A 12984-nucleotide genomic window follows, 5' to 3' on the forward strand; every position below is an offset into this window, starting at 1 on the left:
CAAAATAATTAAATGATATAAACCTTTAAAAACTCTTCAATTATTATATCTTAACAGGAAAAAATCTAAAAATATAAAGTTAATATAAAAAACAAGAATATAGATCAACAAGGCAAAGGAAAAGTTCACAGGACGCAACCCCCCGACTAAAGTTTATAAAGTTATAAAGTATTTTACATTTTGGAACGAACCATATTAATTAATTCATACATTTGTAATATATACACTTGTATAAGGAGTCAGTTTGATTCTGACCTTGACTTGAGGTAGTCCTAAACGGTGCTCTACACATCATCTCAATATTCATCTTCGTAAAATGTCTCAGTCTTATTCACATTTTTGGCAGTCTTTCATTTCTCTCCTACCGGTTTCAATAAGAATGTATCTTGCATCATTAGCATATATATAGAACCAGCGATTCCCCTTCATTTAGCTGGATAGTAACAAATATTAGAAAATTCAATGCGCTGAACAGGATTCAAATAACTTTTAGAAACAAATGGTCTTAAATATTAAATATTAGTCATCGACACCTTTCTGAAATGGAATTTAAGACTAGCTCCACTAACATATGTTTGTTTCGAATGTGTATACATATATTTAACCATAACAAATGTCTCTGAAATTCAAATGCCTTATGAACGTGTATCCAATGTTTTTTTTTCTCTAAAAAGCTTTTTTTCCTTTTACATTTTAGAGAAGTTTGTGCGCGAAACGAGTATTGAAAAATTGAAGTTTATTTCTGGAGCACAAGTATTTCTATATATATATGTTTGCGCCGTAATAGCAGTGACGAAATAAGAATATCATTTAATTAACTACTTAATAGGTGGATTTTGCGGAAAAGCGGTATGCAGATAATATTTCTTCATATTGTTCATACGTGAAACATTTTTTTTCAACCAAAGTCCGTTTAATTAGACCGATAGTTTTCGAAATATCGTAAAGTCAAGCTAAGCAAAGCTGCCTGGCACATAAGATAAGTATACATTAATTTAAAAGATAGATACGAACGTACAAAGAAAAAATCTGGCTACTTTAAAGTTTTGAACTGATATGAAACCCGTCCAAATACCGGTATGTGACTAAGATAATACATTTCATCTCGCCGCTTTCATGTTAACTTTAATACTCAATGGCAGATAAACACGTGTGTCGAATATTGACGGTGACGATTTTAATGGAAGTATATCCATTGGTGGCATATTTTCCGTTTACAAAGCATCTTTCTACAACGGTGACGATGTCGTGCATCTTCTGAAAGAATTACAATGTACGGTAAGATATAAATGTTGTATTTTTAAGTGTAATGGCGTTTGTTGTATGACATCATTTGCAGTTTTTATAGCCAATTATGGAAATATACAGGGTGGATGAACACTTAATTTGTTTACAGTAACATTGGACAATACTGGTATATTGCATATACAATATTCAATGCAAACATTTGCTGTTCCCAATGATACATAACTTTTCATAGCAAGTCTTTAAATTTTCCTTTATGCTTGCAGACATTTTCAATGCAGCAATATTTTTGATAAAAATATGTAGTAACATTGTGTGACAAATTTCTGCTTGCATATCGGGGGAAGAACATGAGCTACCATAGCGTTGATATCAAATGTAACGTCATCAACCGCCCTGATTATAAGCATATTCATTAAATTGTCCGAAATGCAAATGTTGAACAAGTTATTCAAATCTTGTTTTTGAAATTGATTTGCATTATACGTCTTTTTAAATTGCTACATCAATAAAATACATATACTAAAATAGAAATCAATGTTCGAATAACGTTTTTATTGAATTAGTCTTAAAATATGTCAAAATAATACATTCTGACGCCCCTGATCCAGTAATGAATTAAGGTAAGATCCCTGTAATGGAATCGGGTTTTTCCGTGCCATGTCGGCTTTCTACGTAACTTATCGGCACATCCGTTACCTCTCGCCCGTTTCCGTAAACAGATTATTTTTTATTTCTAAATGAATAAATTATCCGTATATTTATATCCAATACAAATAGAAATTTAGTTTTTGATAAAATGAAAATGAAATTATCAAAAAGTATATGTTGTTTGTAAACGGATAATTCGTAAAAACCCCGTTGCTGTGAAACCAGGTTGGGAAACCCCTATATGACGTCACGATCCGCAGAAGTGAAAATGAAAGTAAGAGACAGAAAAGGCCGTTACAAGGCCAAAAACAAACGCAAGTTGAGAAAAGAACCTAATATTCTTGTGGATCATAATAACCCTCACGTATTGAGCATTTGTAAGTGCAGAATTGGTAATTGTCCAATTTATGAACACCGACAGAAGGGATCGGCAGGTGGGTGGAGAAAAGCTAGACGGGTGATTGAGTTCGACGATTTAGTTAGAAATTTAGCTCACTGCAAGGAATGTCGTCTTGGACCTTTATTCTCACAAGCGACAACATTGTGGGGGAGCTGCAAAATGGCTTGGGTGGCTATCTGTACGTTATGTGTTCGAATTTAGAGTGAGGAGCTGTAAATTTGGTTTCATATGGAACAACACACCACAACAAAACGAAGGGGATTTCCTGCTTTGAAATAAACACAAAGCTTGGATTTGGTAATTATTATTTTTATTTGAAACAAATTTAGATATTTTAGAATGTTAATCAGCCAGGCCCCGAGGCACTAGATAATGACAAAGTAATTTGAGCCGTGTCGCGACAAACCAAACATAATGGGTTTGCGACCAGCATGGATCCAGACCAGCCTGCGCATCCGCACAGTCTGATCAGGATCCATGCTGTTCGCTTACAACCCCTTTAAAAAGTAGACAAACTGATAGCCAACAGCATGGATCCTGATCATACTGCGCGGATTCGCAGGCCGGTCTAGATCCATGCTGGTCGCAATTTAAACCCATTATGTTGGTTTTGTCGTGACACGGCTCATTTCAATAATTGTAACTTGTAAATATCACAGAATTTACACCGGTTCACAAAAAAACTGTTTTATTATAGGTAAATTTAATTCTGTCGATATCTTGCCATAATATAAATTGCCGAATAACATCATTAAAATCAATTAATAGAAATATGTATGTTCATTATTTGTGAAAATGTATCGATAATAAGAAGTGCAATTAAGTAACTGGCTGAAAATGTCAAAAGAAATGTGAGTAACTGACTGAAAATTTAATAAGATACTAGATAGATAGATAGTTTATTCATATAAGACGTGTACAAAATGCACATGGTCACAAAATACATATTTTCAAATATAATTAAACATCACGTAATCATCAAAGTAAACATTATTTAGTAGCAAAGAGTCATACAATGATACAACTACATCTTTGGACTGTATTAACAAAAAGAAGTGCAAGCATTGCATTTATTTTTCATTGAAAAAATGCTGTACGGCTAGCCTAAACAGTGCATATATGCTAGTCATCTGTGACACACAGCTAGAAATTTTGGCTAGCAGTACGGGCCTGTGCGACTGGCTACCTCCAATGTAAAAATACAATATATGTAACACTTCTCTCTCAATTTTAATTTTCTCTTCAGCTAAACTGGAGATATGCAGCTTTAATGTCTTAGAATACTCTACTTCACACATGACAGTAGGCTCATGTTAGTGAACTCAGTGATTTTAATATTTATAAAATGTTATTCATGTGCTAGAAAATAAAAATTCCAAGCATTACTCAACAGTTAAAAGGTAATTAAGTATTTAAAAAATTATCATTTAAGGTTTATGCACATACACCATCTAATTTGAACAATGATTGTAACTGCTTTTTTTCCTGTCATATTTACAGCAATGATTGACAGCATTGGTGGGGCTGTCAAAGTTAACAATTTCCTTGCCACCCTTGATCTTAAGCTGATAAGCCTAGAAAATCTGAAGGAAATGGAGAGAAGGGCTGGTGAAGTGATAGAAGCTGTCTCATCAGAATCACAGAGACGGTCAGCTGAAGAGGCTTACAAATAAAGAAATGGAGTATGTAATTAACTTGTTACCACAAAACCACAAAACATTTTTACATCTCTTTAATTGAGAATTAAGTACATGTATCTAAAAAATATTTATGCCATTTAAATAACAAGCCATTGTAGACTATTGTCAAAATTGTTTTACTCCTTAATACCAAAAATAATTTACCACTTCTGAGTGTATAAAATATATTTATAGTCTTTTCAATACATGTGCCATCATTCATGTTAAACATTTTCCACCACAGGGACTGCTGAGGTTTAAACTTTTTCAATGTTTATGTTATATACAGTGTCCGCTCTGTAACTTTCATATACATTAAAGTTTCAATTTTTATTTAAAAATATAAAATCACCATAGATGAACTATGTGTTGTGAACAAGACACAGGTTTCTTTGTCTCACTTAAAGGTCACTGCTGGGGTTCGAACTTTGTCAATTTTTATCACCACACTTAACATGTAATATAGGTGGTTTATAACTAGAATCCTTGGGGGTCATTTGTCACTTTCTGTGACAGCTCTTGTTTTTTTATGTTTGAAGGTGTGTTTATCATTTATTTGCATGCAGCACTAGATTCAGAAGCATTTTTCATCTGCAGAAAAAAATAAGACTCTCATTGTGATCATTATAATAAGTCTAAGTAATACACATGCTATACTTAATTTTGTATGGTAATAACTGTAAGATACAAGGTGCTAGATGTTTAAGTCATGGATAAGGATCTTAAAACCCTTCAGAACCTTATATTATTTGCAAGCTTTTCCTTTCACTTCCAAGCACTGTGTATAAAAGCTATCTATATAATATGATGTGACAATTTTAGGTATTGGTCATACAACAGACCCAGATATACAGACCTTACCAGATGCAGTTTCTAAGGGAAAGTTCAAGCCAGTAAAGACAGAAAATCCTACATTTATAACATTTGATTTGGAAACTACAGATCTAAGTGAGTTGACATTTGCTTTCCTAAAACCAGATTTTGAATATAGAAAAAAGATAAAAGTTATATGTCACATTTCTAAACTGTGTAAAGTATTGAAATAATCATTATTCCAATTTCATGCTAAATTTCTGGAGAGTAACAGTATGTAATCCTATAATTTATTTTCTAATGCATAAAGTAATTGTGCAGACAGGGTAACAGTTTTCACCATTACAATATGCTAGCCTATATGGGTACATCTTTTGTCACTTTATAGTACAATATCAATATATTTATTGCAGTTCGAGGTTCACAGATGCCACATATAACACAGATTGCAGCTAAAGAAATAAAGACTGCTGCTTCATTTAATCAATATTTAATTCCTCCAATGCCAATAGCAGTAGAACCTCAACGAATAACTGGCATAAAATTCACAGATGATGGTTATATGACAAATTCACTGATGATGGTTATATGACTGTACATTATCATAGTGAAAATGTTAATAAATGTACATGAATCTTTAGATAATAAAATAAATAAATACAAGGGATGATCTTGGATTTGCATGTAAGATCAAAATGTATTTCATAAAGTTAACGTCAGATGCAACATTTTTATTAGTGGCATAGCCATGAGTTTTAGTATAAAAGCTAATGCTAATGAGTAGAATACACATACCCATTGATACTAGTATAATTTTATCTAACATGTGAAGTACCGGTAAACAATATTTATGTTTATTCTGTGACTCTGTGACTGTTTAGTCATTTTATTGCTTTTTACATGATAGGGTCATTTAAATTTATTGTGAAATGGAAGTTTCGTCCGTTATGAGCAACCAGAACTGGATCGGGAACTTCCTGATGTCATCAAATCATGACATCATAATGTTCATGTTGAAAATATTCGTGTTAAAAGTAAATCTATAACAGTATCAAGATTTTGAGAATGTGATGTATGCAAATTTATAATATACTAGTGCCAATGTTGTGACTTCATAAAAATGGTATTGTATGACTGTGCATATATTTAGATCTGATGTCATTTCTGTTATACAAACATAAAGACACCATAAATGTTAGAGTTACATTTAAGGCGCATCAATGGAGAATTATTTTTTTTTATTTTAAACAGTCTTTATTTTGTGCATGTGATACATAGAATATTATATTTATGTAGGTTCGTTACTGCATTGATTCAATTCGTTGAATGTAATAATAATTTGCTCGCCAGTACTAAATTCAGTATTGAACATTGAACACTCCTTCAATATCCTCTATATATCAGCTTTTGTGTTATTATGTTCTGATATTTTGGAAGTGAAATTATTTAAATATTATTTCAATATTTTACTGAGAGGATGCAATGAATTCAAGTAGTTTCTTGTGATGAAATAGTTATTCTTGTAATAAATTTCAATAATTTTCCTGTTAGATTTTGGAAGTTAAGCAATGAAATTTTTGAGAATGTGAACATGACAAATATTATAAAACAATATTTGAAGATTTCATTTTAATGACTGTACATTTATTAAGATAGCCTCTGTTTAGAAAAACACATAAATAATCATATTTTACAAAATCTGCTGTTTTCCAAGAGATAAGTAAGACAGGTAACAGCTATGCTGTACATTTTTTTTTCGGAAAATTTTTTTACATCATTTTGTAAAACACATTTTTGTCAAAAAAGTAATGTGGAAAGAGGTCATGAAATTTCCATATTTTGATTGCTATGGAAGAGTTATAAAAGTTATAGAAGTAATTTGCTTGCCCCAATTCAAATATTAAAAAAAATAATAATAATAATTCTTATTTTATATCTATTTTTATGTGTTTTTTTTTAAGTTTCAGAAATCTTGGATGAGGTTTTAGTCAATTGGCTGAAATCAATACATTTTGTGAACAGTTTATTGTTATTTTGTTATCATAATATATGTCTTGAAACATAATAAACACTTACATTGTAGGTAAAAGCTGCAGAATTTTTTTTTTCATATATATTCCTTACCCCTACCCCCACTGTTTTGGGGGCAATTTAGTGGGAGGGGGTATTCACATAAAAATGCTTATAATTTGAAAACTTGATGGTAAATGTCTTTGAAAAGTTGCAATTGAATAAGTTAAATAGAGTACTTTGATAAAATAATAAGCTTGATCAGGTTCCTAAATATACCCATTACAGGTATCTTACCTTAAATTGATTCATTCGTTACGCTATGCGTTAGACAAAATAGTGGTCACTAGTGTATAATTTCTTAATATGTTTTTCGTTTATTTTAGGTATGTTTACAAATGAATTTTGGCTTCATTTTGTTTTTCATGACTTTCTCTGGAATTTTGTTGAATATATTTTTTCTGGTAAACGATGATGATGATCAAAACAATGACGGGCATAAGACGCACGTCATATTATCAGCATGTATTTTATCAGGAATTTGTTCTTCTGCTGCCAGTTAAATTCCTGTCATGTATGACAATAAACACATGCTGTCAACCCCAAGGCTACAATCAGAGAGTTAATCATGCCAATTATCCAAACACGGTCGGAGGAACCCAGTTTTATCAGGGCCAGTCTCCTTACGCTCAACAACAAGTTTACACCACTGGAGGTTATAACATAGGTTCGAATCCCCCACCGTATGCTCCGCCTCCACTATCTTTCGGCACTTGACAGAATCCCACACAATACAATGTCCAGCCAACTTCTGTTCCGACAGCGCCACCACCGCCATGTTCATACTAGCCATAACTTGAAAATAAGATAACGAATAGTGGAACATTGAAACTGTCATCGAAATATTGAAAAGTGCTAAACTATTTGTAGAGGTTTTTAGTCAATAAACATGTTCTTTTTCCCGAAAGGAACCAACTATTTTAAACTGAACGAAACTTTCAGAACATTTGACTTGATAGAAGATTGGAAATACAACGTCAACTACACAAGTGACACTTTTTGTGCTCATTTTGGTCGTTACGCAAATAGTCGCAAACCAAATTCATGTTTTGTCATTGCATATATAAAATGAATATTATATTACATGTGTTACTTGAAATTTTTGTTTGAAGTACTTAATTTTTGACTCATTCATAGTGTCCTATCATCGCTTTTGTATCATGTAAGGAATTCACCTGTAATAATCCGCAATTATAATATGCTGAATCAGAACTAGCACAAGTATTACTTTGATTAAACCGACTTGCAACAGGCCAAGTTTTGTATTAGTGCTGGCATTATCATTGATGCCGCTGTAATTATTGTGAAACTTAAAAGTTTTGTAAATCAAGAATGCATAATGAATCAAAGCAAGACATGTGTGTCTCAATATTTTGATGAGTCGTGTCAGTAAGTTGATACGAGTAATGTCATAATTTGCCTCTTCACGAGGACTTATTAAGATGCTATGATCAGTTCCTAGGTAATGGACTAGAATATCAGTCGAAAGCATAGAATTGGAAAAACTTTAAATTTATATATTTTTTGTTTGATGAAGTAGTTCAGGAGAACTTCTATTTCAAAAACATCAGGGGAACAATCACAACATCGTGGGGCTGTTTTTTTTATATTTTTACATTAATAATTGTTTAACTTTGTTCATGTTATATTAATATAGCAAGTTTTCACACATTTTCTTTTGTCCTGTAATATGACTTTGTATGTTAATTCATTTTATCTGATGCAAATTATGATTCAGTTGGTTACAAAAAAGTGATACAGTAAACTTCACTCATAGCGAACACGGTTATAGCGAACTTCCGGTTATAGGGAACAATTTATTTTGGTCCGAATTGTGCCCTTATTATCGCTTATAAAGAACTCATTTCTTAGTCCCAATCTAGTTGAAAGTACAGAAAATTACACTTTTATAACGAACTCCAAAATATTGGCTATCCGTAAATAGACTTTCGTTTTTATATGCACGGATTAAAACTCGGCCGAATGTACCGTTTATCGTTGTATGTACTTCAATACATCTATTAAAATGAATTTGTATAGTTTTCTATTTAGGATATTTTTAGCATGAGATCTTTTCACCCAAGATAAAACGGGTATTTATTTCTATTCGTCAATAGTTGTGCTCGTGTAAAATAATTATGATAATTTATAATCGGTTTTCATCATAATCACGCATGCTTGCAATCTGCAATGTACGCTTGATTTAAATGAAAAGAACTCTTTATCTTCCATAAGTAAAAGTCACCCTTAAATTATAAAAGAAGATATTCAAAATCTTGTTTATTCTCAATCATAGAAAGAAAACGAAAAGAGTTTAGAAACAAAATATTATATTTTATGAGAAATTGACATAGGGAGTAAATCTTAAACTGATATAGCAATTATTTAAATTCTAAAAAGTACGCTCTCGGGTATTGAATATATGACTAATATTTCTTAATCAAATGCTCTTCAAAATGGAGGACAATGGTAAACAATCAGTTCGTTATATGTAAATATGTTCGCTATAAAAACTCCTGATACAGGGAACTAATTCGCTATATGCTTACAAGGAACTTCGGATATAAGGAACAGATTTTGAATGTCCCAATTACTTCGTTATAAGCGGAGTTTACTGTAACATTGTTTTCTCTGTTACCTGTAAATTAAATCTATAGATAAAACACATGCTGTTTATGCAATCTTTGGAAATAAGATCGTTATTGTTTTTTCCAAGAAAGACCTCTCTCTCGACCTTTTTTTATTTCATTTTCACATGCATTTATATAATTATTTTGGACTAGTTAGTATATAGTCCGTTCAAACATGGAGGTAAACTTCCCTTGCAAAGTAGGGAGCACTTGAGTATTAAAACGTGGTTTGTCATTTGAATGAGTATGTACAAGACAAGACATATATAAAATCAAGACAAAAAACATCAAGCTTACTTTCATATATTAGGAAATTGGCACTTTGATTGGTAAAAATGTAGCAAGACTCAAAAAAGGAAAATTATATATTTTAATCGATACAGATAATGAAAATAAAAGCATAGAGACTTGTGTAAGACTTACGTGAAAATAGAAATAAAACATGAAAAACCCAGATTGAATGAAGAGTCAAATGCGACATCTCAGAAGATGTAAGTGTAAGAGGAAAAACGTCAGTGAAGCATATAAAATAAGAGATACTCCGCTTGAAGGAGATGAAAAATTGAAACATATGGAGGAAACGGCTAAAACATTGGTAGATGACACTAAAAAGTTATGAAAAGGACATGGTAAGCCATGGACATATAGAATTGGAACAGTAGAAGGAGTTTCAGATATAACAGACGCAACAGTAAATGAAACCAAATTCAAAGACGCGTCCGAAAGAAGTATAAAGATATCCTGTCAATCGCTTGGCAATACATGTACGACGGCTATGTATCTGGTGGCCCAATTCTTATTATTACACTTGCGAACTGGCATAAAATAGTGAAACCAGCTTTCTTCAACAGTCATAGTATTAGAAAGACAGTGTCACATTAAGGAAACAAGTTTTAGTAATTTTTAAGAGCATTTAACTCGCTCTCTTTTTCTGGTCAGATGTTGGCAAATGTCGTTTCCATCTGGCTGATATTCGCCTTACGTACAAGCGTTCATCTGACTCTTTTTTATCCCTGCGATATGGGCATTTTGGTAATTGAAAGTCTTTGTCAATGATAAGCTGGACTTTATGAATGTTTTTGTCAGTTTTCTGCCAGACACAAAGGTATCTTTAATTGACCTGTGTCCATTAATTGTTTAATTTATGGATCTACCTCAAAATAGTTGCACAAGACACATCAATGTTGCCTTAAGTATTACAAATATCACTTTAAACATTTATATCAGACTTTCCTAGTTTTGCACGAGCTTTTATGTAATCCTGTATTATATCAAGATAATGGTTATAAAAAATGTTTGTCATAAAAGTATCAAAATGTAAACACAGTAGTATTTTTCTGTTCGACACATGTCAAAATACTTATTCAAAATAACTTTACTTACTGCTAAAAGGAAAGAGAAGTAAATGATAGTGCAAGTAATTTGCAAATTAGCTACTATCTATCAATAAAATCTATCTATCTATCTATCTATCTATCTATCTATCTATCTATCTATCTATCTATCTATCTATCTATCTATCTATCTATCTATCTATCTATCTATCTATCTATCTATCTATCCATCCATCCATCCATCTATCCATCCATCCATCCATCCATCCATCCATCCATCCATCCATCCATCCATCCATCCATCCATCCATCCATCCATCCATCCATCCATCCATCCATCCATCCATCCATCCATCCATCCATCCATCCATCCATCCATCCATCCATCCATCCATCCATCCATCCATCCATCCATCCATCCATCCATCCATCCATCCATCCATCCATCCATCCATCCATCCATCCATCCATCCATCCATCCATCCATCCATCCATCCATCCATCCATCCATCCATCCATCCATCCATCCATCCATCCATCCATCCATCCATCCATCCATCCATCCATCCATCCATCCATCCATCCATCCATCCATCCATCCATCCATCCATTATCTATCTATCTATCTAACTATCTTTCTATTTATCTATCTATCTATCTATATATCTATCTATCTATCCATCTATCCAGCTATCCATCTATCCATCTATCTATCTATCTATCTATCTATCTATCTATCTATCTATCTATCTATCTATCTATCTATCTATCTATCTTCCGTTAATGTTAAACCCTCATGGGGACGTGGACATGTCTGACCGTCAAAAATCGCAAGAAAGTAAAATAAAAGATTGTTTAAAAGAGGATAAAAGAATATTTAAAAATGTTAAAAACAGGTGCTGGACAGCTAAGGTGAGACATGTTCGATGCAAGCTATGGCTGCGGGAGTAGGTCAACTGCAGGGGGTAGGTGGTTACAGTGATATACCGTCCTAGGAAAGAATGATAATTTATTATAGTCTGAAGTTGCTGTGAATAACCTTTAACATAAGGAATGGACGTGGCGTGTCGTAAAGATCAGTCAAAATGAAAATGTTTGAACAAAAATGCTTAATTCATGTGACTGGTAACTACAACCTTGCTATATTAATACTACCTTTTGTTTAGATAAGCTCAATGGTATTTTTTCTTACTTGTTCCTTTGCATTTTTACATCCATCCTGTAGACCTGAAATCTGTCAAAGAAGTGTCAAGCTGTTTTCTTTGATATATTTAGTAACTGTATTTTAGATCTTGCACATTGATTCATACTCCAGTGATCTCAAGTTTGAATGAAACTTTAAAATTCTATAGCTGACTTTTTCACATTATCATGTAGAGTTAAACAGCATTTTGTAATTTGTAAATGAGTTAATACTGTCAAGTGTCAATTGTGGTTCCTTCAGGAGTCCTGATATATATGAACTTCTTCAATTGTTTAGATTTTTCTAGACGTTCTTTATTTCTACAATGTCTTGATCATTGTCAGCGACGCTATTTCTTGCTATTGATTTTCAGCTCGGAGACTGTTGCTCTCTTCTTTCATTAGAGCATTCTGGAGCAAAAATTGAAAAGAAACATTATAAGAACACACACACATATATAACACATATATAAAAAGTATATATTAATTAAACAGTTTCTTTTGAAACATTTATTTTAATAAATCAGAAAAAAACAATGAAACTTTACATAATAACTCTAAAAGCTCAAGCTGAATAATTATTTTTCCGTTATCATAGAATTTTTTTGTCTTAAAAAACATATTTACTCATTCTAAGTATTGCCTAGGACTCTGTATTGCATCAATTGGTCATCTTTACCTTCTAAAATGATATTTTCTTTCTCCAAAACCAGCTATTTCAGTTGTCAGCACTCTTATTCAGGAATCTGTTTGTCATGTCACAGACAGATGATTTACCTGCAATGAATCATTCATGTTTCAAACATTAAACTACATTTATGTATAAGTAAATATATCAACATAATAATATATTCACATTTTTATTACTAAAGGACTATGTTAAGAACAGCGTCCTTTCAAAAGGCAAGCAGCCACTATCCATTTCTTTTTAAGTAATCAACATTTCATTATTTCTGATTAAAACTTTCATTAGACATCTC

The 12984-nt window shown here is 32.2% G+C and overlaps 1 long non-coding RNA gene across 1 annotated transcript; it reads left to right on the forward strand.

Moving 5' to 3' along the window:
* The first annotated feature begins 1864 nt into the window (after positions 1-1864).
* On the forward strand, positions 1865-7100 carry LOC132750617 (uncharacterized). Its single transcript, XR_009628579.1, has 4 exons — positions 1865-2593; positions 3797-3978; positions 4798-4923; positions 5202-7100. It is a non-coding gene; the product is annotated as an uncharacterized LOC132750617 (long non-coding RNA).
* Positions 7101-12984: the final 5884 nt, after the last annotated feature.

This window comes from Ruditapes philippinarum, unplaced genomic scaffold (genome assembly GCF_026571515.1).
Source record: "Ruditapes philippinarum isolate M1 unplaced genomic scaffold, ASM2657151v2 ctg10655_1_1_1_1, whole genome shotgun sequence".
Classification (NCBI taxonomy): domain Eukaryota; kingdom Metazoa; phylum Mollusca; class Bivalvia; order Venerida; family Veneridae; genus Ruditapes; species Ruditapes philippinarum.